Raw genomic sequence first — 27,515 nt, forward strand, 5'->3', positions numbered from 1 at the left:
TGTCGGACTATCCTTCGGCAGCTAGCGTTGAGGTCGCAGTCTCCCCTGGAGGCGTGGGTTCGAATCCCACTTCTGACAGACCTATCCTTTGGCTGCGGACAGTAGCCACAGTCTTCAGCCCTCTGACACGTTGCCCCAGCAGGACAGTAACTTTGCTAAAGTTTTTTTTTCGTGAACGTTATTTCATTTCATTTCACTTTATTTATAGAGCACTTTACAACTGCTCCTGCAGACCAAAGTGCTGTACAATCAAGAAACACTCATTGAAACACACAACTTAAGACAACACACATTCTACTAAACAGCAAAGACTAGCCCAGCCTCTCAAAGGCTAAAGACAAGAAGTAGTTTTTGACTTCAACTTTAAAAGCATTAAAGGATGAGACCTCTTTAAGTACCTGAGGATGACTATTCCAGAGCTTCTGCCCTGCAACAGCAAAGGCCTGATCCCCTTTTAACTTTAAATGAGTACCAGGGACAGTAAGCAATAACTTATGATTGGATCTTAGAGGCCTAGGTGCTTGACGAACAGCAATGAGCTCAGACACGTCAGCAGGGGTGCCGTCCCATGCACTGCTTTAAAAACATATAAAAGAATTTTATATTTTATCCTGTAGTTCACTGGCGGCCACTTGAGAGAAGCTAAAATAGGAGAGATATGATGACTTTTCTTAGCACCCACTAGCAGTCTAGCTGCTGCATTCTGAACTAATTGCAAGCTTGAAATAGTGGTCTTGCAGGACTCCACATACAACACATTGCAATAGTCCAGACGAGACAAAACAAAGGCATTAATAACCTTCTCTAAGCCTTTTCTTGACAGAACAGGCTTTAGTCGAGCAATAGACCTAATCTGGAAAAAAAAAAAAAAAAAAAACTCTTTACTACAGCATTAATCTGCTTGTCAAATTTCAGCTCTGGGTCAAACACCACACCTAAGTTCCTTGTTTGGTCGTGGTAATAATCGGACCATGAACCCAAATATGTGGACATATCTAAACCTCCTCTGGCAGGGCCAAAAAAACATCATCTCAGTTTTACTCTGGTTCAACTGAAGCAGATTTTGAGTCATCCAGCTCTTAACCTCCTCAAGACACGCAAATAGAAAATTCAAACCATTATTCTCTCCCACTCTCATAGGTAAATAGATCTGTGTATCATCCGCATACAAATGGTACGACATGCCGTATTTTTTCAAAATTGAGCCGAGGGGCAACATATACAATGAAAATAAAATAGGGCCAATAACAGAACCCTGGGGGACACCACAAGTAACTGGCGCTGTCGTTGAAACAAACTTACCATGCTTTACAGAGGATGATCAATGTGACAAATTAGACTTGAACCACTCTAAAACCGTCCCACGAATTCCAATTAAATGGGATAACCGCTTTATAAGAATCACGTGGTCTATTGTGTCAAAAGCTGCGCTTAAGTCCAATAAAATCAGAGCTGCCGCGTTACCTGCATCTCTGATTACACGGAGGTCATTAACAACTCTTAAAAGTGCAGACTCAGTGCTGTGACCTACTCTAAAACCGGACTGAAATTTGTCTAAGATCTCATACCTGCTTAAAAATGAAATTAACTGGGAACAAACCACCTTCTCTAAAATCTTTGCTAGGCGTGGTAGTTTTGAGATGAGCCGATAATTCTTCAGTTCTTGAGGGTCTAAATTAGGCTTTTTAAGAAGTGGCTGAATAACCGCCTGTTTAAGGCCTGTTGGAACAACTCCATTATGTAGACTACTGTTGACAATAGAAGTAATACTCGGCCCAACAGCATCAACCATCTCCTTAAGACGAACGTTAAGGGTTCACGAAAGCTTGCCTTTCCATTGACCGAAACTTTCATTTCGAATGCCAGCATGATATTAACCTTAAGAAAACCTGACAAGGACACTGCCACATGTTGCATGAATATGAGAGGGATGCTATTACTGCATTCGTTCAGCGTTAGCCCAGCATGAATGCTGAATTTCGATTACATTGTATATCAAAGGATGGCATAGGGCTGAATGCAATGTCGCTGGATGGGGTTTGGGGAATTCACCTTGTACCTCACAGTTTCTCACAAAACGTCATGTCGTCCGCCCTCCAGAGGAGCTGTGCACGCGGAAGGGAACAGAGAAAACCGCTCTTTCGTCTAAGCGCTCTCAGGTATCAAAAAGCACCACGCTGCCCCGTGTGAGGCTCGAACTCACGACCTTCAGATTATGAGACTGACGCGCTGCCTAACTGCGCCAACGAGGCCGGTAGACCTAACGGGCAGAACAGCGAAGCACTAGCTTCCAGATCCTTGCCTGCAGGTGTAGCCCCAACGGGTCAGCTCACACGGCGACGGGGGGGGGTCAGGATGGCCGAGCGGTCTAAGGCGCTGCGTTCAGGTCGCAGTCTCCCCTGGAGGCGTGGGTTCGAATCCCACTTCTGACAGACCTATCCTTTGGCTGCGGACAGTAGCCACAGTCTTCAGCCCTCTGACACGTTGCCCCAGCAGGACAGTAACTTTGCTAAAGTTTTTTTTTCGTGAACGTTATTTCATTTCATTTCACTTTATTTATAGAGCACTTTACAACTGCTCCTGCAGACCAAAGTGCTGTACAATCAAGAAACACTCATTGAAACACACAACTTAAGACAACACACATTCTACTAAACAGCAAAGACTAGCCCAGCCTCTCAAAGGCTAAAGACAAGAAGTAGTTTTTGACTTCAACTTTAAAAGCATTAAAGGATGAGACCTCTTTAAGTACCTGAGGATGACTATTCCAGAGCTTCTGCCCTGCAACAGCAAAGGCCTGATCCCCTTTTAACTTTAAATGAGTACCAGGGACAGTAAGCAATAACTTATGATTGGATCTTAGAGGCCTAGGTGCTTGACGAACAGCAATGAGCTCAGACACGTCAGCAGGGGTGCCGTCCCATGCACTGCTTTAAAAACATATAAAAGAATTTTATATTTTATCCTGTAGTTCACTGGCGGCCACTTGAGAGAAGCTAAAATAGGAGAGATATGATGACTTTTCTTAGCACCCACTAGCAGTCTAGCTGCTGCATTCTGAACTAATTGCAAGCTTGAAATAGTGGTCTTGCAGGACTCCACATACAACACATTGCAATAGTCCAGACGAGACAAAACAAAGGCATTAATAACCTTCTCTAAGCCTTTTCTTGACAGAACAGGCTTTAGTCGAGCAATAGACCTAATCTGGAAAAAAAAAAAAAAAAAAACTCTTTACTACAGCATTAATCTGCTTGTCAAATTTCAGCTCTGGGTCAAACACCACACCTAAGTTCCTTGTTTGGTCGTGGTAATAATCGGACCATGAACCCAAATATGTGGACATATCTAAACCTCCTCTGGCAGGGCCAAAAAAACATCATCTCAGTTTTACTCTGGTTCAACTGAAGCAGATTTTGAGTCATCCAGCTCTTAACCTCCTCAAGACACGCAAATAGAAAATTCAAACCATTATTCTCTCCCACTCTCATAGGTAAATAGATCTGTGTATCATCCGCATACAAATGGTACGACATGCCGTATTTTTTCAAAATTGAGCCGAGGGGCAACATATACAATGAAAATAAAATAGGGCCAATAACAGAACCCTGGGGGACACCACAAGTAACTGGCGCTGTCGTTGAAACAAACTTACCATGCTTTACAGAGGATGATCAATGTGACAAATTAGACTTGAACCACTCTAAAACCGTCCCACGAATTCCAATTAAATGGGATAACCGCTTTATAAGAATCACGTGGTCTATTGTGTCAAAAGCTGCGCTTAAGTCCAATAAAATCAGAGCTGCCGCGTTACCTGCATCTCTGATTACACGGAGGTCATTAACAACTCTTAAAAGTGCAGACTCAGTGCTGTGACCTACTCTAAAACCGGACTGAAATTTGTCTAAGATCTCATACCTGCTTAAAAATGAAATTAACTGGGAACAAACCACCTTCTCTAAAATCTTTGCTAGGCGTGGTAGTTTTGAGATGGGCCGATAATTCTTCAGTTCTTGAGGGTCTAAATTAGGCTTTTTAAGAAGTGGCTGAATAACCGCCTGTTTAAGGCCTGTTGGAACAACTCCATTATGTAGACTACTGTTGACAATAGAAGTAATACTCGGCCCAACAGCATCAACCATCTCCTTAAGACGAACGTTAAGGGTTCACGAAAGCTTGCCTTTCCATTGACCGAAACTTTCATTTCGAATGCCAGCATGATATTAACCTTAAGAAAACCTGACAAGGACACTGCCACATGTTGCATGAATATGAGAGGGATGCTATTACTGCATTCGTTCAGCGTTAGCCCAGCATGAATGCTGAATTTCGATTACATTGTATATCAAAGGATGGCATAGGACTGAATGCAATGTCGCTGGATGGGGTTTGGGGAATTCACCTTGTACCTCACAGTTTCTCACAAAACGTCATGTCGTCCGCCCTCCAGAGGAGCTGTGCACGCGGAAGGGAACAGAGAAAACCGCTCTTTCGTCTAAGCGCTCTCAGGTATCAAAAAGCACCACGCTGCCCCGTGTGAGGCTCGAACTCACGACCTTCAGATTATGAGACTGACGCGCTGCCTAACTGCGCCAACGAGGCCGGTAGACCTAACGGGCAGAACAGCGAAGCACTAGCTTCCAGATCCTTGCCTGCAGGTGTAGCCCCAACGGGTCAGCTCACACGGCGATGGGGGGGGTCAGGATGGCCGAGCGGTCTAAGGCGCTGCGTTCAGGTCGCAGTCTCCCCTGGAGGCGTGGGTTCGAATCCCACTTCTGACAGACCTATCCTTTGGCTGCGGACAGTAGCCACAGTCTTCAGCCCTCTGACACGTTGCCCCAGCAGGACAGTAACTTTGCTAAAGTTTTTTTTTCGTGAACGTTATTTCATTTCATTTCACTTTATTTATAGAGCACTTTACAACTGCTCCTGCAGACCAAAGTGCTGTACAATCAAGAAACACTCATTGAAACACACAACTTAAGACAACACACATTCTACTAAACAGCAAAGACTAGCCCAGCCTCTCAAAGGCTAAAGACAAGAAGTAGTTTTTGACTTCAACTTTAAAAGCATTAAAGGATGAGACCTCTTTAAGTACCTGAGGATGACTATTCCAGAGCTTCTGCCCTGCAACAGCAAAGGCCTGATCCCCTTTTAACTTTAAATGAGTACCAGGGACAGTAAGCAATAACTTATGATTGGATCTTAGAGGCCTAGGTGCTTGACGAACAGCAATGAGCTCAGACACGTCAGCAGGGGTGCCGTCCCATGCACTGCTTTAAAAACATATAAAAGAATTTTATATTTTATCCTGTAGTTCACTGGCGGCCACTTGAGAGAAGCTAAAATAGGAGAGATATGATGACTTTTCTTAGCACCCACTAGCAGTCTAGCTGCTGCATTCTGAACTAATTGCAAGCTTGAAATAGTGGTCTTGCAGGACTCCACATACAACACATTGCAATAGTCCAGACGAGACAAAACAAAGGCATTAATAACCTTCTCTAAGCCTTTTCTTGACAGAACAGGCTTTAGTCGAGCAATAGACCTAATCTGGAAAAAAAAAAAAAAAAAAAACTCTTTACTACAGCATTAATCTGCTTGTCAAATTTCAGCTCTGGGTCAAACACCACACCTAAGTTCCTTGTTTGGTCGTGGTAATAATCGGACCATGAACCCAAATATGTGGACATATCTAAACCTCCTCTGGCAGGGCCAAAAAAACATCATCTCAGTTTTACTCTGGTTCAACTGAAGCAGATTTTGAGTCATCCAGCTCTTAACCTCCTCAAGACACGCAAATAGAAAATTCAAACCATTATTCTCTCCCACTCTCATAGGTAAATAGATCTGTGTATCATCCGTATACAAATGGTACGACATGCCGTATTTTTTCAAAATTGAGCCGAGGGGCAACATATACAATGAAAATAAAATAGGGCCAATAACAGAACCCTGGGGGACACCACAAGTAACTGGCGCTGTCGTTGAAACAAACTTACCATGCTTTACAGAGGATGATCAATGTGACAAATTAGACTTGAACCACTCTAAAACCGTCCCACGAATTCCAATTAAATGGGATAACCGCTTTATAAGAATCACGTGGTCTATTGTGTCAAAAGCTGCGCTTAAGTCCAATAAAATCAGAGCTGCCGCGTTACCTGCATCTCTGATTACACGGAGGTCATTAACAACTCTTAAAAGTGCAGACTCAGTGCTGTGACCTACTCTAAAACCGGACTGAAATTTGTCTAAGATCTCATACCTGCTTAAAAATGAAATTAACTGGGAACAAACCACCTTCTCTAAAATCTTTGCTAGGCGTGGTAGTTTTGAGATGGGCCGATAATTCTTCAGTTCTTGAGGGTCTAAATTAGGCTTTTTAAGAAGTGGCTGAATAACCGCCTGTTTAAGGCCTGTTGGAACAACTCCATTATGTAGACTACTGTTGACAATAGAAGTAATACTCGGCCCAACAGCATCAACCATCTCCTTAAGACGAACGTTAAGGGTTCACGAAAGCTTGCCTTTCCATTGACCGAAACTTTCATTTCGAATGCCAGCATGATATTAACCTTAAGAAAACCTGACAAGGACACTGCCACATGTTGCATGAATATGAGAGGGATGCTATTACTGCATTCGTTCAGCGTTAGCCCAGCATGAATGCTGAATTTCGATTACATTGTATATCAAAGGATGGCATAGGACTGAATGCAATGTCGCTGGATGGGGTTCGGGGAATTCACCTTGTACCTCACAGTTTCTCACAAAACGTCATGTCGTCCGCCCTCCAGAGGAGCTGTGCACGCGGAAGGGAACAGAGAAAACCGCTCTTTCGTCTAAGCGCTCTCAGGTATCAAAAAGCACCACGCTGCCCCGTGTGAGGCTCGAACTCACGATCTTCAGATTATGAGACTGACGCGCTGCCTAACTGCGCCAACGAGGCCGGTAGACCTAACGGGCAGAACAGCGAAGCACTAGCTTCCAGATCCTTGCCTGCAGGTGTAGCCCCAACGGGTCAGCTCACACGGCGACGGGGGGGGTCAGGATGGCCGAGCGGTCTAAGGCGCTGCGTTCAGGTCGCAGTCTCCCCTGGAGGCGTGGGTTCGAATCCCACTTCTGACAGACCTATCCTTTGGCTGCGGACAGTAGCCACAGTCTTCAGCCCTCTGACACGTTGCCCCAGCAGGACAGTAACTTTGCTAAAGTTTTTTTTTCGTGAACGTTATTTCATTTCATTTCACTTTATTTATAGAGCACTTTACAACTGCTCCTGCAGACCAAAGTGCTGTACAATCAAGAAACACTCATTGAAACACACAACTTAAGACAACACACATTCTACTAAACAGCAAAGACTAGCCCAGCCTCTCAAAGGCTAAAGACAAGAAGTAGTTTTTGACTTCAACTTTAAAAGCATTAAAGGATGAGACCTCTTTAAGTACCTGAGGATGACTATTCCAGAGCTTCTGCCCTGCAACAGCAAAGGCCTGATCCCCTTTTAACTTTAAATGAGTACCAGGGACAGTAAGCAATAACTTATGATTGGATCTTAGAGGCCTAGGTGCTTGACGAACAGCAATGAGCTCAGACACGTCAGCAGGGGTGCCGTCCCATGCACTGCTTTAAAAACATATAAAAGAATTTTATATTTTATCCTGTAGTTCACTGGCGGCCACTTGAGAGAAGCTAAAATAGGAGAGATATGATGACTTTTCTTAGCACCCACTAGCAGTCTAGCTGCTGCATTCTGAACTAATTGCAAGCTTGAAATAGTGGTCTTGCAGGACTCCACATACAACACATTGCAATAGTCCAGACGAGACAAAACAAAGGCATTAATAACCTTCTCTAAGCCTTTTCTTGACAGAACAGGCTTTAGTCGAGCAATAGACCTAATCTGGAAAAAAAAAAAAAAAAAAACTCTTTACTACAGCATTAATCTGCTTGTCAAATTTCAGCTCTGGGTCAAACACCACACCTAAGTTCCTTGTTTGGTCGTGGTAATAATCGGACCATGAACCCAAATATGTGGACATATCTAAACCTCCTCTGGCAGGGCCAAAAAAACATCATCTCAGTTTTACTCTGGTTCAACTGAAGCAGATTTTGAGTCATCCAGCTCTTAACCTCCTCAAGACACGCAAATAGAAAATTCAAACCATTATTCTCTCCCACTCTCATAGGTAAATAGATCTGTGTATCATCCGCATACAAATGGTACGACATGCCGTATTTTTTCAAAATTGAGCCGAGGGGCAACATATACAATGAAAATAAAATAGGGCCAATAACAGAACCCTGGGGGACACCACAAGTAACTGGCGCTGTCGTTGAAACAAACTTACCATGCTTTACAGAGGATGATCAATGTGACAAATTAGACTTGAACCACTCTAAAACCGTCCCACGAATTCCAATTAAATGGGATAACCGCTTTATAAGAATCACGTGGTCTATTGTGTCAAAAGCTGCGCTTAAGTCCAATAAAATCAGAGCTGCCGCGTTACCTGCATCTCTGATTACACGGAGGTCATTAACAACTCTTAAAAGTGCAGACTCAGTGCTGTGACCTACTCTAAAACCGGACTGAAATTTGTCTAAGATCTCATACCTGCTTAAAAATGAAATTAACTGGGAACAAACCACCTTCTCTAAAATCTTTGCTAGGCGTGGTAGTTTTGAGATGGGCCGATAATTCTTCAGTTCTTGAGGGTCTAAATTAGGCTTTTTAAGAAGTGGCTGAATAACCGCCTGTTTAAGGCCTGTTGGAACAACTCCATTATGTAGACTACTGTTGACAATAGAAGTAATACTCGGCCCAACAGCATCAACCATCTCCTTAAGACGAACGTTAAGGGTTCACGAAAGCTTGCCTTTCCATTGACCGAAACTTTCATTTCGAATGCCAGCATGATATTAACCTTAAGAAAACCTGACAAGGACACTGCCACATGTTGCATGAATATGAGAGGGATGCTATTACTGCATTCGTTCAGCGTTAGCCCAGCATGAATGCTGAATTTCGATTACATTGTATATCAAAGGATGGCATAGGACTGAATGCAATGTCGCTGGATGGGGTTTGGGGAATTCACCTTGTACCTCACAGTTTCTCACAAAACGTCATGTCGTCCGCCCTCCAGAGGAGCTGTGCACGCGGAAGGGAACAGAGAAAACCGCTCTTTCGTCTAAGCGCTCTCAGGTATCAAAAAGCACCACGCTGCCCCGTGTGAGGCTCGAACTCACGACCTTCAGATTATGAGACTGACGCGCTGCCTAACTGCGCCAACGAGGCCGGTAGACCTAACGGGCAGAACAGCGAAGCACTAGCTTCCAGATCCTTGCCTGCAGGTGTAGCCCCAACGGGTCAGCTCACACGGCGACGGGGGGGGTCAGGATGGCCGAGCGGTCTAAGGCGCTGCGTTCAGGTCGCAGTCTCCCCTGGAGGCGTGGGTTCGAATCCCACTTCTGACAGACCTATCCTTTGGCTGCGGACAGTAGCCACAGTCTTCAGCCCTCTGACACGTTGCCCCAGCAGGACAGTAACTTTGCTAAAGTTTTTTTTTCGTGAACGTTATTTCATTTCATTTCACTTTATTTATAGAGCACTTTACAACTGCTCCTGCAGACCAAAGTGCTGTACAATCAAGAAACACTCATTGAAACACACAACTTAAGACAACACACATTCTACTAAACAGCAAAGACTAGCCCAGCCTCTCAAAGGCTAAAGACAAGAAGTAGTTTTTGACTTCAACTTTAAAAGCATTAAAGGATGAGACCTCTTTAAGTACCTGAGGATGACTATTCCAGAGCTTCTGCCCTGCAACAGCAAAGGCCTGATCCCCTTTTAACTTTAAATGAGTACCAGGGACAGTAAGCAATAACTTATGATTGGATCTTAGAGGCCTAGGTGCTTGACGAACAGCAATGAGCTCAGACACGTCAGCAGGGGTGCCGTCCCATGCACTGCTTTAAAAACATATAAAAGAATTTTATATTTTATCCTGTAGTTCACTGGCGGCCACTTGAGAGAAGCTAAAATAGGAGAGATATGATGACTTTTCTTAGCACCCACTAGCAGTCTAGCTGCTGCATTCTGAACTAATTGCAAGCTTGAAATAGTGGTCTTGCAGGACTCCACATACAACACATTGCAATAGTTGAGACGAGACAAAACAAAGGCATTAATAACCTTCTCTAAGCCTTTTCTTGACAGAACAGGCTTTAGTCGAGCAATAGACCTAATCTGGAAAAAAAAAAAAAAAAAAACTCTTTACTACAGCATTAATCTGCTTGTCAAATTTCAGCTCTGGGTCAAACACCACACCTAAGTTCCTTGTTTGGTCGTGGTAATAATCGGACCATGAACCCAAATATGTGGACATATCTAAACCTCCTCTGGCAGGGCCAAAAAAACATCATCTCAGTTTTACTCTGGTTCAACTGAAGCAGATTTTGAGTCATCCAGCTCTTAACCTCCTCAAGACACGCAAATAGAAAATTCAAACCATTATTCTCTCCCACTCTCATAGGTAAATAGATCTGTGTATCATCCGCATACAAATGGTACGACATGCCGTATTTTTTCAAAATTGAGCCGAGGGGCAACATATACAATGAAAATAAAATAGGGCCAATAACAGAACCCTGGGGGACACCACAAGTAACTGGCGCTGTCGTTGAAACAAACTTACCATGCTTTACAGAGGATGATCAATGTGACAAATTAGACTTGAACCACTCTAAAACCGTCCCACGAATTCCAATTAAATGGGATAACCGCTTTATAAGAATCACGTGGTCTATTGTGTCAAAAGCTGCGCTTAAGTCCAATAAAATCAGAGCTGCCGCGTTACCTGCATCTCTGATTACACGGAGGTCATTAACAACTCTTAAAAGTGCAGACTCAGTGCTGTGACCTACTCTAAAACCGGACTGAAATTTGTCTAAGATCTCATACCTGCTTAAAAATGAAATTAACTGGGAACAAACCACCTTCTCTAAAATCTTTGCTAGGCGTGGTAGTTTTGAGATGGGCCGATAATTCTTCAGTTCTTGAGGGTCTAAATTAGGCTTTTTAAGAAGTGGCTGAATAACCGCCTGTTTAAGGCCTGTTGGAACAACTCCATTATGTAGACTACTGTTGACAATAGAAGTAATACTCGGCCCAACAGCATCAACCATCTCCTTAAGACGAACGTTAAGGGTTCACGAAAGCTTGCCTTTCCATTGACCGAAACTTTCATTTCGAATGCCAGCATGATATTAACCTTAAGAAAACCTGACAAGGACACTGCCACATGTTGCATGAATATGAGAGGGATGCTATTACTGCATTCGTTCAGCGTTAGCCCAGCATGAATGCTGAATTTCGATTACATTGTATATCAAAGGATGGCATAGGACTGAATGCAATGTCGCTGGATGGGGTTCGGGGAATTCACCTTGTACCTCACAGTTTCTCACAAAACGTCATGTCGTCCGCCCTCCAGAGGAGCTGTGCACGCGGAAGGGAACAGAGAAAACCGCTCTTTCGTCTAAGCGCTCTCAGGTATCAAAAAGCACCACGCTGCCCCGTGTGAGGCTCGAACTCACGATCTTCAGATTATGAGACTGACGCGCTGCCTAACTGCGCCAACGAGGCCGGTAGACCTAACGGGCAGAACAGCGAAGCACTAGCTTCCAGATCCTTGCCTGCAGGTGTAGCCCCAACGGGTCAGCTCACACGGCGACGGGGGGGGTCAGGATGGCCGAGCGGTCTAAGGCGCTGCGTTCAGGTCGCAGTCTCCCCTGGAGGCGTGGGTTCGAATCCCACTTCTGACAGACCTATCCTTTGGCTGCGGACAGTAGCCACAGTCTTCAGCCCTCTGACACGTTGCCCCAGCAGGACAGTAACTTTGCTAAAGTTTTTTTTTCGTGAACGTTATTTCATTTCATTTCACTTTATTTATAGAGCACTTTACAACTGCTCCTGCAGACCAAAGTGCTGTACAATCAAGAAACACTCATTGAAACACACAACTTAAGACAACACACATTCTACTAAACAGCAAAGACTAGCCCAGCCTCTCAAAGGCTAAAGACAAGAAGTAGTTTTTGACTTCAACTTTAAAAGCATTAAAGGATGAGACCTCTTTAAGTACCTGAGGATGACTATTCCAGAGCTTCTGCCCTGCAACAGCAAAGGCCTGATCCCCTTTTAACTTTAAATGAGTACCAGGGACAGTAAGCAATAACTTATGATTGGATCTTAGAGGCCTAGGTGCTTGACGAACAGCAATGAGCTCAGACACGTCAGCAGGGGTGCCGTCCCATGCACTGCTTTAAAAACATATAAAAGAATTTTATATTTTATCCTGTAGTTCACTGGCGGCCACTTGAGAGAAGCTAAAATAGGAGAGATATGATGACTTTTCTTAGCACCCACTAGCAGTCTAGCTGCTGCATTCTGAACTAATTGCAAGCTTGAAATAGTGGTCTTGCAGGACTCCACATACAACACATTGCAATAGTCCAGACGAGACAAAACAAAGGCATTAATAACCTTCTCTAAGCTTTTTCTTGACAGAACAGGCTTTAGTCGAGCAATAGACCTAATCTGGAAAAAAAAAAAAAAAAAAACTCTTTACTACAGCATTAATCTGCTTGTCAAATTTCAGCTCTGGGTCAAACACCACACCTAAGTTCCTTGTTTGGTCGTGGTAATAATCGGACCATGAACCCAAATATGTGGACATATCTAAACCTCCTCTGGCAGGGCCAAAAAAACATCATCTCAGTTTTACTCTGGTTCAACTGAAGCAGATTTTGAGTCATCCAGCTCTTAACCTCCTCAAGACACGCAAATAGAAAATTCAAACCATTATTCTCTCCCACTCTCATAGGTAAATAGATCTGTGTATCATCCGCATACAAATGGTACGACATGCCGTATTTTTTCAAAATTGAGCCGAGGGGCAACATATACAATGAAAATAAAATAGGGCCAATAACAGAACCCTGGGGGACACCACAAGTAACTGGCGCTGTCGTTGAAACAAACTTACCATGCTTTACAGAGGATGATCAATGTGACAAATTAGACTTGAACCACTCTAAAACCGTCCCACGAATTCCAATTAAATGGGATAACCGCTTTATAAGAATCACGTGGTCTATTGTGTCAAAAGCTGCGCTTAAGTCCAATAAAATCAGAGCTGCCGCGTTACCTGCATCTCTGATTACACGGAGGTCATTAACAACTCTTAAAAGTGCAGACTCAGTGCTGTGACCTACTCTAAAACCGGACTGAAATTTGTCTAAGATCTCATACCTGCTTAAAAATGAAATTAACTGGGAACAAACCACCTTCTCTAAAATCTTTGCTAGGCGTGGTAGTTTTGAGATGGGCCGATAATTCTTCAGTTCTTGAGGGTCTAAATTAGGCTTTTTAAGAAGTGGCTGAATAACCGCCTGTTTAAGGCCTGTTGGAACAACTCCATTATGTAGACTACTGTTGACAATAGAAGTAATACTCGGCCCAACAGCATCAACCATCTCCTTAAGACGAACGTTAAGGGTTCACGAAAGCTTGCCTTTCCATTGACCGAAACTTTCATTTCGAATGCCAGCATGATATTAACCTTAAGAAAACCTGACAAGGACACTGCCACATGTTGCATGAATATGAGAGGGATGCTATTACTGCATTCGTTCAGCGTTAGCCCAGCATGAATGCTGAATTTCGATTACATTGTATATCAAAGGATGGCATAGGACTGAATGCAATGTCGCTGGATGGGGTTCGGGGAATTCACCTTGTACCTCACAGTTTCTCACAAAACGTCATGTCGTCCGCCCTCCAGAGGAGCTGTGCACGCGGAAGGGAACAGAGAAAACCGCTCTTTCGTCTAAGCGCTCTCAGGTATCAAAAAGCACCACGCTGCCCCGTGTGAGGCTCGAACTCACGACCTTCAGATTATGAGACTGACGCGCTGCCTAACTGCGCCAACGAGGCCGGTAGACCTAACGGGCAGAACAGCGAAGCACTAGCTTCCAGATCCTTGCCTGCAGGTGTAGCCCCAACGGGTCAGCTCACACGGCGACGGGGGGGGTCAGGATGGCCGAGCGGTCTAAGGCGCTGCGTTCAGGTCGCAGTCTCCCCTGGAGGCGTGGGTTCGAATCCCACTTCTGACAGACCTATCCTTTGGCTGCGGACAGTAGCCACAGTCTTCAGCCCTCTGACACGTTGCCCCAGCAGGACAGTAACTTTGCTAAAGTTTTTTTTTCGTGAACGTTATTTCATTTCATTTCACTTTATTTATAGAGCACTTTACAACTGCTCCTGCAGACCAAAGTGCTGTACAATCAAGAAACACTCATTGAAACACACAACTTAAGACAACACACATTCTACTAAACAGCAAAGACTAGCCCAGCCTCTCAAAGGCTAAAGACAAGAAGTAGTTTTTGACTTCAACTTTAAAAGCATTAAAGGATGAGACCTCTTTAAGTACCTGAGGATGACTATTCCAGAGCTTCTGCCCTGCAACAGCAAAGGCCTGATCCCCTTTTAACTTTAAATGAGTACCAGGGACAGTAAGCAATAACTTATGATTGGATCTTAGAGGCCTAGGTGCTTGACGAACAGCAATGAGCTCAGACACGTCAGCAGGGGTGCCGTCCCATGCACTGCTTTAAAAACATATAAAAGAATTTTATATTTTATCCTGTAGTTCACTGGCGGCCACTTGAGAGAAGCTAAAATAGGAGAGATATGATGACTTTTCTTAGCACCCACTAGCAGTCTAGCTGCTGCATTCTGAACTAATTGCAAGCTTGAAATAGTGGTCTTGCAGGACTCCACATACAACACATTGCAATAGTCCAGACGAGACAAAACAAAGGCATTAATAACCTTCTCTAAGCCTTTTCTTGACAGAACAGGCTTTAGTCGAGCAATAGACCTAATCTGGAAAAAAAAAAAAAAAAAAACTCTTTACTACAGCATTAATCTGCTTGTCAAATTTCAGCTCTGGGTCAAACACCACACCTAAGTTCCTTGTTTGGTCGTGGTAATAATCGGACCATGAACCCAAATATGTGGACATATCTAAACCTCCTCTGGCAGGGCCAAAAAAACATCATCTCAGTTTTACTCTGGTTCAACTGAAGCAGATTTTGAGTCATCCAGCTCTTAACCTCCTCAAGACACGCAAATAGAAAATTCAAACCATTATTCTCTCCCACTCTCATAGGTAAATAGATCTGTGTATCATCCGCATACAAATGGTACGACATGCCGTATTTTTTCAAAATTGAGCCGAGGGGCAACATATACAATGAAAATAAAATAGGGCCAATAACAGAACCCTGGGGGACGGGGGCGCTAGTGAGCACAGTATGGAGTAGTCGTTTTTTTCCAGGGCTCCTCTCCACGTTTGAAATAATTCGGTCATTTATTTAATATTTCACCTAATTTCCCGGTTTCGCCTCATAAATACTTTCATCTAAGTGCCTCAGGATGACAAAACCAAAATCTGAAAGAGGGAAGCGGCAAGAGAAAGCCTCAAGTGAGGCTGATGATGGCCAGCCATGTGCGGAGCTAGCTGCTGCAACTCCAGAATTAGCCAACGAGTCTGCTCTGGAGTCTGAATCGAGCATCCTCGCAGCGATACGAAGTATGAGCAAGACGATGAATGACCGTTTCAACGACTTGGAGGCATCCTTGGCATCCACCCAGGCAACGCTGGCGAGTCTCGGTAATCGAATACAGGAGGTGGAAAATGCTAGCTCGGAGTATGACCGCCGCCTCTCGCTTGTTGAGCAGCAGTGTACGAAAATGCAGTCGGAAAACGAAATGCTTCGTTTGAAAGTAACCGACCTGGAGGCTCGCTCCCGGCGGCAGAATATTAAAGTCATCGGCTTGCCTGAGAAAATCGAGAACGGACATCCAACGGAGTTTTTGGCCAAGTTCATCCCTGAGCTGCTGGGCGCTGACAACTTTCCCAATCCGTTGGAAGTGGACCGGGCTCATCGACTGGGAAGACGGCTCTCTGAGGATGACGCGCGCCCGCGCAATGATAGCACAGATTCATCATTTCCAACTGAAGGAGAAAATACTTCTACTGGCCCGCCAGCAATTTCCTCTGCGCTACAACGGCAAAGCGGTTTACTTCTTTCCTGATTACCCGGCGGAGGTGATGAAGCAACGACAGGCATTTGATTCCGTCCGCAAACGACTCCGAGATGCAGGTGTGAGGAGCGGTTTCATTTACCCGGCACGGCTGCGAGTCTCCAGTGACACCATAGACAGAGTTTTTACGTCCCCACAGGATGCTGAGGCTTTTGCAGAGACTCTGTCTTGACTTTTGGTATGTGATTTTTATGCTGTTTGTACATCAACCGGGACATTTATATGACAGCTTGTAAGGTATGTGCGCGGGCTGGGTCACGTTCTCAAGCGAGCTAAAGTGTTCTCTCATTTAAAATCTCTATCTGCTGATGTAGTTTATTTGCAAGAAACGTATATCAGACCCACAAAGGAAAAGTTACTCAGATGTAGTTGGGCCAATCAGATTTTTCAGTCCACATTCTCCAGTAAAGCCCGGGGAGTGGCAATTCTGATCCGCAAGACTGTTCCTTTTAGGCATGTTTCTACTGTGAGTGACCCAAATGGCCGGTTTATTTTGGTAACTGGCTACATTCACTCATTTCATGTTACGCTCCTTAATGTATACGGTCCAAATTTTGATGACCCAGCTTTCTTCCGTAAGATATTTAGTTCACTGCCTGATCTCTCGGATACACATTTAATTGTGGGTGGTGATTTCAACTGTGTGCTTGACAGCCGTTTGGATAGGTCAGCCCAGTCAAATCAATTATCTACCTCCTCCATGGTTTTAAATGACTTAATGACTTCTATGAATCTAGTTGATATTTGGAGGCTTGGACATCCTACAGATAGAGATTATTCTTTTTTCTCACAAATGCACAAGTCCTTTTCGAGATTAGATTATTTTTTAATTGACTCTAAATTGATATCCAACGTTATTGCCTCAAAATATCATAATATTCTCATTTCTGACCACTCTCCTACTTCATTGGTCTTTGATCTTAATCATAAAAAGCAGCAGTTTACCTGGAGTCTCCACCCATCATTGTTTTCCGATGCATCATTTTGTCAATATTTATCCACTAAGATCTCAGAATTCCTAGAGAGTAATGACAATTCTGAAGTCACAGACTCCACTTTATGGGAAACTTTTAAAGTTGTGATTCGGGGTCACATAATATCTTTTGAATCTTCTCTGAAAAAGAAACGGCGAAAGCGACTGTCAGAAATCGAAATTGAACTATCGCAGTTGGAACTTGTCTACAGGTCTTCCTCCAGCCCTTCCACCTTACAAAATATTATTAAACTCAAATATGAATATAACACTATCCTGTCCAGTCAGATATGCGATCAATTGTTTAAGATCAGGCAGAAACACTTCGAGTTGGGGGATAAGCCCCATAAATTACTGGCCCAACAGTTGAGAGGCTTGCAAGCTAGTAGAGCAATTCATAAGATTAAATCAAAGACAGGAGAACTAGTTATTGATCCTAAAAGTATAAACAATCGTTTTAGGGAATATTATGAAGAGTTATATATGCCAAAAGCAAAAGGGAATGTTTCTGACTGGCTGGAGCATCTAAGACTCCCTAAATTAAGTGCGGCAGCTTGTGAAGCTTTGAATTCTGACATTTCCACGCAGGAGATTCTGGATGCTTTAAAATCATTTCCCAATGGCAAGGCTGCTGGCCCAGATGGTTTCGGAATTGAACTGTACAAAAAATTTTCTATGAAGATCGCTCCCCTTCTTTTGAGGATGTTCAATCATTCATTTGGAACCCAGAAATTTCCACCCACATTGTATGAAGCTAATATTTCACTGTTATAAAAAGAAGGTAGGGACGAAGCTGAACCTTCATCGTTTCGTCCTATCGCACTACTGAACTCAGACATTAAAATTTTTACCAAGTTATTAGCAAATAGGTTAAATAAATATATATCATCCATCATTCACACTGATCAAACTGGCTTTGTCCCAAATAGATTTTCCTTTTTTAATGTCAGAAGATTGATGAATATAATGTATCATAGGTATAGTAAGGGCTCGAGGATGGCTGCCCTTTGCCTAGATGCGGAAAAGGCATTCGATCAAGTAGAATGAGTATATATGGTTAAGGCCTTGGAGGAGTTTGGGTTTGGTCGTCAATTTGTATCGTGGATCACAATGCTATATGCTCATCCATCTTCCTCCATTCTCACGAATCAAGAAAGATCATTGCCGTTCCGATTACACCGCGGGACACGCCAGGGCTGCCCCCTCAGCCCATTGCTCTTTGCCATTGCTATTGAGCCTCTTGCCATTAGTATCAGGAATCACCCTTCTATTGAACCCATCCAACTGAGTAATGTGGATCACCATATTTCCCTATACGCGGACGACGTTGTTCTTTTTATATCACAACCAGAGAAATCAGTTCCTGTACTGCTGGATCTTATTAATACATTTGGTGAAGTTTCCGGATATACAATTAACTGGCAGAAGAGTGAGTTCATGTCACTGGGCGCGGATCTCAATACGGAATTTTTGCATAATCTCCCATTCAAAATTACAAACAGGCTGAAGTATCTTGGCTTAGTTTTGCCGAAAGACCCTAAATTAATTTTTAAGCTGAATTTTCTTGAGAAATTGGAGAAACTGAAGAGGGACATTGAAAAATGGAGGACTCTTCCTCTTTCTATGGTGGGTCGTATAAATGCTATTAAGATGGTTTCCTTGCCAAGGTTCTTGTATCTTTTTCAAAATTTACCTATTTTTTTGGCACAATCTTTTTTCAAATCTTTGGATTCGATAATTCTTCCTTTTATTTGGGGCTTTAAAGCACACAGAATTTCAAAAACTCATCTACATAAACCAGGGAAAATGGGTGGGTTAGGACTGCCAAAATTTCTGCATTATTACTGGGTAGCGAATGCCAGAGCCCTGGTTTATTGGCAGGAAGGATATAATATGGAGGTATCTGCCGAGACTCCCCCCTGGGTTGCCATTGAAATGAGTGATGTCAAAAATAGTTCTCTTCCGGCACTTCTTTTCTCAACACCCAGCCCTCCTGCAACTGTTAAGATGGATAATATGATTATCTTTAATTGCTTAAAAATATGGCAGCAAATTAGAAAGGACTGCAGACTACCAGACACTTCTATCCATGCTCCAGTATATCGCAATCATGCATTCTCTCCATCCCTCTTGGACGGGTCTTTTAACAGTTGGAGGCTAAAGGGTGTGGTCACTTTGAAAGATCTGTATATTAATAAACAGTTTGCCACATTTGCACAGTTACAAAATAAGTTTTCTCTTCCCGCAACACATTTTTTCCGATACTTGCAGATTAGAAATTATGTTCATCAATGTGTGCCTAACTTTGAGTCTCTTCCGGAAGATAAAATGATCTATAAGCTTTTGTTGGGCCCACCTGATTCTAGAAAATTGGTCTCTGGCTTTGTAAATATATTCTCTGAACGAACAGTTTATGCTACAACAGTTTATGCTGAAAAACGCCTGGGAGGAGGAGTTGGGAATGCAGATTGGAGATGATGTTTGGGGGGAGGGCCTTGGTAGGATCCGATCTTGTTCTATTAGCACCAGGCATCAGTTAATTCAATTTAAGGTGATGCACAGGCTTCACTACTCAAAGACCAAATTGCACAGAATCTTTCCCACCATTTCATCGCTTTGTGACCAATGTAAATCTGCGGAGGGCTCTCTGACTCACATCTTTTGGACTTGTCCGAAACTGTATAATTTTTGGTGTAACATATTTAAATGGTTTTCTGACATGTACAGCTGTGTATTTGAACCTGACCCAATGATTGCATTGTTTGGGGTTTCTCCTTCTCTACTTAAACACAGTGTTTCAATGCAAAGCACAATTATGTATGGAATGGTAGTTGCAAAGAAAATGATTTTAAAACTTTGGAAGTCAGATACTGTGCCTCAGTTTATGATCTGGTTAAATGAGCTCATTGGTATATTGCATATGGAGAAGGTCCGCTATGGCATGATGGACAATCTTAATAAATTTTCAGATATTTGGCAGCCATTTTTGGCTCACCTTGACAAATACAATACTGATTTTGACCAGCAAGGGAGTTCATAGTGTGCCATCCACCTTCACCATCTCTGTTTAGTACTTGTGTTGAGATTCTAGTGCCAGCGGTGCAGCAGTGTACTTAATTATTGTTGTTTTTAAATATGCCCTGTTTTTTTTTTCTTTCTTTTTTTTTGTGTGTCTGTGTTCTGTTTTGCTTGTGGTTTCTATTCTGTATTTTTTTTCTGTCTGTTTGTTTTTATTTATTTTTATTACTTGTATACAAAATTCTAATAAAAAAAAAAAAAAAAAAAAAAAAAAAGAACCCTGGGGGACACCAAAAGTAACTGGCGCTGTCGTTGAAACAAACTTACCATGCTTTACAGAGGATGATCTATGTGACGAATTAGACTTGAACCACTCTAAAACCGTCCCACGAATTCCAATTAAATGGGATAACCGCTTTATAAGAATCACGTGGTCTATTGTGTCAAAAGCTGCACTTAAGTCCAATAAAATCAGAGCTGCCGCGTTACCTGCATCTCTGATTACACGGAGGTCATTAACAACTCTTAAAAGTGCAGACTCAGTGCTGTGACCTACTCTAAAACCGGACTGAAATTTGTCTAAGATCTCATACCTGCTTAAAAATGAAATTAACTGGGAACAAACCACCTTCTCTAAAATCTTTGCTAGGCGTGGTAGTTTTGAGATGGGCCATCAACAACAGCATCAACCATCTCCTTAAGACGAACGTTAAGGGTTCACGAAAGCTTGCCTTTCCATTGACCGAAAATTTCATTTCGAATGCCAGCATGATATTAACCTTAAGAAAACCTGACAAGGACACTGCCACATGTTGCATGAATATGAGAGGGATGCTATTACAAAAGCATTTAAAGATGAGACCTCTTTAAGTACCTGAGGATGACTATTCCAGAGCTTCTGCCCTGGAACAGCAAAGGCCTGATCCCCTTTTAACTTTAAATGAGTACCAGGGACAGTAAGCAATAACTTATGATTGGATCTTATTAATAGAGACCTAGGTGCTTGACGAACAGCAATGAGCTCAGACACGTCAGCAGGGGTGCCATCCCATGCACTGCTTTAAAAACATATAAGAGAGTTTTATATTTTATCCTGTAGTTCACTGGTGGCCACTTGAGTGAGGCTCAAACTCACGATCTTCAGATTATGAGACTGACGCGCTGCCTAACTGCGCCAACAGAACAGCCTGACTTGAGAAAGGGGATTTTAAAATAGGGATTTAAAAAACAAAACACTGGGTGGATTTGTATCATTATAGGATGGATGTATACACACACTTCCAACAGACTTTTATGTTCAAACAACTTGTAAAAGTGAATTTTGCATCCAATGACCCGTTTAAAATAATTTTTTAGCTGGTGAAAATACTAGTGTTCTAATAATTTTGGCCACCACTGTGCATCAAAGTCTTGTAATTTTTATATACTCACAGTCATGTGTTTATCTACTTGATATCCAACTGCCTAGCCTGTCAGGTCCATCAGTACAAAATCTGTTCTCAAAGCTTTAACTGACTTTGTCAACATTTGGCATTCCCAGAGTTACCTACACTGATCAGGGCTATCAGCTGGCAATTCACTAAAGCTTCGTGACAACTGAAAATCAGTCATAACATATCCAGTGCATATCACACTCAAAGTCAAGGGGCCCTTAAAAGATTTCATCAAACACGAAAATTATTACTGCTGTCATATTGTGTGGAGTTTGGGTCTGATTGGGAGGAGGGGTTGGCCCTGACTACGTTTACATGGACAGCAATTTTTATACGATTAAGACAATACTCTGATTAAGAATCTACCATGTATACAGAGGTTTTTGATCACCTTAATCCGCTAAAGTCATTATCGAAGTAAACACAAATCGAATTAAGACGTGGAGTATTCCTATTTTATTCACATTATTGAGGTGCAGTACAGACATGTACACACCTTAATAAAACTATTACTGCCGCATTTTGTGACAGGATACACACACGGCAGTGGTCAACCATATGACGGCAAATAAAAGATCTCCAACACCACCTTCATGAAGTGAAGTGAAGTGACATTCAGCCAAGTATGGTGACCCATACTCGGAATTCGTGCTCTGCATTTAACCCATCCAACGTGCACACACACAGCAGTGAACACACACACACACACACACCGTGAACATACACCCGGAGCAGTGGGCAGCCATTTTATGCTGCAGCGCCCGGGGAGCAGTTGGGGGTTCGGTGCCTTGCTCAAGGGCACCTCAGTCGTGGTATTGAGGGTGGAGAGAGCACTGGACATTCACTCCCCCCACCTACAATTCCTGCCGGCCGGAGACTCGAACCCGCAACCTTTGGATCACAAGTCCAACTCTCTAACCATTAGGCCACGACTTTCCCATGTCTGTATGCACGTACAAATAAATAACTGCACTTGAAGCTTTCATAAAATAAAAAATTAAACACGCAAAACTGTATATGGCTTCATCACGAACACAAACTATATGTTTATACTGCCAAAAATAACTCAGCTCTCCATGCCCACCTTCGTCTGTCAGTGGATCAACAACTTCCTGATAGACAGGCAGCAGCTAGTGAGGCTGGGAAAATACTCATCCAGCACCCGTACTATCAGCACTGGAGCTCATCAGGGCTGTGTTCTCTCCCCACTGCTCTTCTCTCTCTACATGAACGACTGCACATCTAAAGACCCCTCTGTCAAGCTCCTGAAGTTTGCAGATGACACCACAGTCATTGGCCTCATTCAGGACAGTGACGAGTCTGCTTACAGACAGGAGGTTAAGGAGCTGGCTGTCTGGTTCAGTCTTAACCACCTGGAGCTGAACACGCTCAAAACTGTGGAGATGGATCGTGGACTTCAGGAGAAATCCCCCTGCTCTCCCCCCACTCACCATCATGGACAGCACTGTAACAACAGTGGAGTCATTCAGATTCCTGGGCACCACCATCTCCCAGGACCTGAAGTGGGACAATCACATAGACTCTATTGTCAAAAAGGCCCAGCAGAGGTTGTATTTCCTTCGCCAGCTGAGTAAGTTCAACCTGCCACAGGAGCTGCTGAAACAATTCTACTCTGCCATCATTGAATCCGTCCTCTGCACTTCAATAACTGTCTGTTCAGCTCAGCTACCAAATCTGACCTCAGAAGACTACAGAGAGTAGAACCGACTGCTGTTCTCGTGCACAGCTTTCAAAAGTATACTCAACCGCGGATAAGCGTGGATGGACGACCTTGACACATGCGCAGTACCACCTACTTGACGCGCTCTGTCTCAACATTCATGCGCTGTTGTACGTGCACATTCCGCGCGGTCTCAAAAAATTGCCTGCACGCGGACTGAGCCCTCCTGATGACGAAAATGACGTAATGTGGACGTTGCACGGACCATAGACTGTAAAAAAGATGGACGACGCATCCTATACCTTGTAACATTTGGACCAATCAGACACACAAATATTTGTAATATTTAACAAATAATCTCTTATGCCCCCTCACCTAACCAAAAGGCCAACTATGAGGGTCTGTGGACCCTTCCCCCCCAAAATGCATCTAACACCTAAGAAGGCAGAACAGGTCTCTGGTTCCATGGTAACCCATCTGATAACACTGGTTTTATTGCTCAAAGGAATGCGGGAACTCATTTCTTTGCCCCTTAGGAAAGAGAAATGGAATCTTCTCTAATTAATTCATAGAAAAACCTTTCTTTAAATGAACACACATATCTTCAGGTCATTGTGTATATTATTACTGTATATGTTTTTGTGTATTGTACACCATTTTATGCATTATTATGTTAGACCACTAGTTCACTAGTTAATATCACTCTAGCTGTATCATGTTTAGTCTCTATCAATTCGTCTTTGGATGATCTAATTGAGAGTGAATATTGTATGTTGATACCTATGCAACATATTAGTGTCTTAAGAATCTTTAGAAGTTTGTGCATTAACCCAGCTGAATTACCTATGCAAATTACCATGTTCAGAGACAAAGAATCGTAAAATTTGACACCCCAGAGGTGTGACCTGTATAGCAGATAAAGCTCTCACGTAAGTGACTGGCCGGCAGTCCGTGGTTCTGTTAGATCCTAAGAGGATGAGGAAGATGTGATCTAAAACTCTTCTGAACACCTTAAGTTTTGTGCCAGGACTTGCAGCCTTGTCTTTCCATTCAACCAAGCTCCTTGGACCTGTTGCTGAGTAATGGTTCATCTTTTTGTAATTGAAGCAAGTGCACCCAACTGGGAAAGGGGGAGCGAGTCTGGCCAACTTGCTTTCTCTCTCACTTGGAGGGTTGTTCTTAACCTGCACCTAATTTTGAAGTATAAATAAAGGGGTTTCTTTCAAAAACAGTGGAAGCTCAGCCATGGAAAAAGTGCACGTTACCCGGCATTCTCGGACAGGTGTTGGTCTTCTACTGTGACTGAAACGGGCTCCCCAGTCTTTTGAAGGGTGAAGATGATGGCACAGCTCTGAGGTTGTATATTGGTTATAATATTTTGCTTGGGGTTTTAGTTTTACTGTATGCTCAAGTTAGTGTATTATTCATTCACAAATATTATCATTTATCCATTCACTCATGATCATTCTTGTATATTATGCACTGGTTTATGATTATCTTTCTTGAATGTGTTTATGATTTGATTATCATCATTTTATGCATTTACTTATGATCAGTATCAGTATTATTGATATCAGCTGTGTGTACCAACAATAAACAGTTGTAATTGCTTGATTAGTATGGTATACGGACCTTTTATTGACACCTTCTCTCGCCGAATTAGCACCTCACTGGTCTCACATCAGTTTTGAAAACCAAAACAGAAACATACTAAAACAATAACATTTAACTAAACGAAACAGAGGTTTAGTATAAGTTATAGACCCCATTATAAATAGTGCTGATGGTTTTACTCAGGTGGTTAAATGACTTTCTCCATAACTGCATTCTCTGGTTTTCCTGATGGCTTCATCCATCAACTTTCATTTGCCCTTTCCCCATGTATGAGTGATTCTACATATGTTTGTTTGTTTGTTTGTTAGACTAGTTTGCGTTAGTGTTTAGTTAATAAAATTTGTGTGCACAAATTACATGAGTTTCTGGTTCTGCCTTGCAAATTCAAGTCAAGTCAAGTCTGCTTTATTGTCAATTCTTCCACATGTACGGCACATACATACAGAGAATTGAAATTGCGTTACTCTCAGACCCTTGGTGCATACAGTTAACATTAAACACATTCAAATACAGATAATACAGTTTAAACATATGTACATACAACTATACAGCTATACAAATGAGGACATTGTAGAAAAATAAAGAAATAGATAAAGTGGCATAAGGCGCATGGCAGAATAGATAGAGTGCAAACCAGTTAAATAAAAACAAAACTGTGCAGATATATTTGTAGTGCAAAAAGAGCTTATCAATCTGAGGACATTGTAGAAAAATAAAAAAGAGATAAAGTGGCGTAAGGCACATGGCAGAATAGATAGAGTGCAACCAGTTAAATAAAACAAAACTGTGCAGATATATGTGTTGTGCAAGAAGAGCTTGTCAGTAGGGAGAACAGTCCTTATATCAGACTATCCAAAGAGGTAGTTTGCAGTCAATGCTGGATGAGGTAGTGATCAGTCCAATGCTGCACAAGTGACAAGTGCTGGTCACAGTTTTTAAGTTGGTGAGGAGGGGGGGGGGCCCTGGGGGTATGGGGAGCTGGGGGGGTGGGGGCTCATAGTGTCAGAGCTGGTTAGGATGCTCTCGATGGTGCCTCTGTAGAAGGTGCACATGATGGGGGCCGGGGCTCTGGCTCTTCTCAGTTTGCGGAGGAAGTAGAGACGCTGCTGTGCTTTCTTGGCCAGTGCTACAGTGTTTTTATTCCAGGAGAGGTCCTCTGTGATGTGCACACCCAGGAACTTGGTGCTGCTCACTCTCTCCACAGTCGCACCGTTGATGGTCAGAGGGGCATGCTGAGTCTGTACTCTCCTGCAGTCAACAACAATCTCCTTCGTCTTCTCCACATTCAGAGAGAGATTGTTGTCACCGCACCACCCGGCCAGGCGGCTCACCTCGCTCCTGTAGTTTGTTTCATCTCTGTTGCTAATGAGACCCACCACAGTTGTGTCATCTGCAAACTTAATGAACAGGTTGGAGTTGTGTGACGGTGTGCAGTCGTGGGTCAGCAGAGTGAAGAGGAGGGGGCTCAGCACACATCCTTGGGGGGCCCCAGTGTTCAGTGTGATGGTGCTGGATGTGTTACTGCCAACCCGTACTGCTTGAGGTCTCCCGGTCAGGAAGTCCAACAGCCAGTTGCACAGAGAGGTGTTGAGCCCCAGCTGGACCAGTTTGTGAGTGAGCTGTTGAGGGATGATTGTGTTGAATGCTGAACTGAAGTCTATGAACAGCATCCTGACATATGAGTCTTTTTTGTCCAGATGTGTGAGGGCTGGGTGGAGGGCAGTGGCGATGGCATCATCGGTCGAGCGGTTGGACCTATATGCAAACTGGAAGGGGTCCAGGGAGGGGGGTAGGACAGACTTGATGTGGTGCATGACTAGCCGTTCAAAGCACTTTATGAGAATAGGAGTGAGTGCTATTGGACGGTAGTCATTGAAACAGGATGGAGATGACTTCTTCGGGACTGGAATGATGGTGGTAGCTTTGAAGCATGTGGGGACAACGGCCTGATTTAGCGAGATGTTGAAGATGTCTGTGAAGACATCAGTGCGTTCCACTGCACAGTCTCTCAGTACACGCCCAGGAATGTTGTCAGGACCCGGAGCTTTGCGTGCATTGATCCTGCTGAGGGATCTCCTCACAGGCCGGCAGGAATTGTTATTTGGGGGGAGTGAATGTCCAGCGCTCTCTCCACCCTCAATACCACGACTGAGGTGCCCTTGAGCAAGGCACCGAACCCCCAACTGCTCCCCGGGCGCTGCAGCATAAAATGGCTGCCCACTGCTCCGGGTGTATGTTCACGGTGTGTGTGTGTTCACTGCTGTGTGTGTGCACGTTGGATGGGTTAAATGCAGAGCACGAATTCCGAGTATGGGTCACCATACTTGGCTGAATGTCACTTCACTACACTGGCCGGGGACAGCGTCATCACCTGGTTGCCAGGAGGAGGTGGAGTCTTCTGTGCAGTGGTGCTGTTTTGTGCCTCAAAGCGAGCAAAGAAGGCATTCAGCTCGTTCAGCAGGTGGATGGTGCTGCCACAGGTCTGTGGTGGGGGCTTGTAGTCCGTGATGGTCTGTATCCCCTGCCACAGGCTCCGAATGTCTCTGCTGTCGCTGAAACGATGGGCTATCCTCCTGGAGTACTGTTTCTTGGCATCTCTGATGC

At 43.4% G+C, this 27,515-nt stretch overlaps 1 protein-coding gene across 1 annotated transcript in view; it reads left to right on the forward strand.

Annotated features, from left to right (window-relative positions):
- Positions 1-27,515, forward strand: part of LOC306861123 (uncharacterized protein) — a gene marked incomplete at its 3' end in the record, with an annotated part of 730,281 nt that overhangs the window by 92,610 nt on the left and 610,156 nt on the right. The window lies entirely within an intron of this gene.

This window comes from Barbus barbus, assembly GCF_936440315.1.
Source record: "Barbus barbus genome assembly, chromosome: 42".
NCBI classification, from domain to species: domain Eukaryota; kingdom Metazoa; phylum Chordata; class Actinopteri; order Cypriniformes; family Cyprinidae; genus Barbus; species Barbus barbus.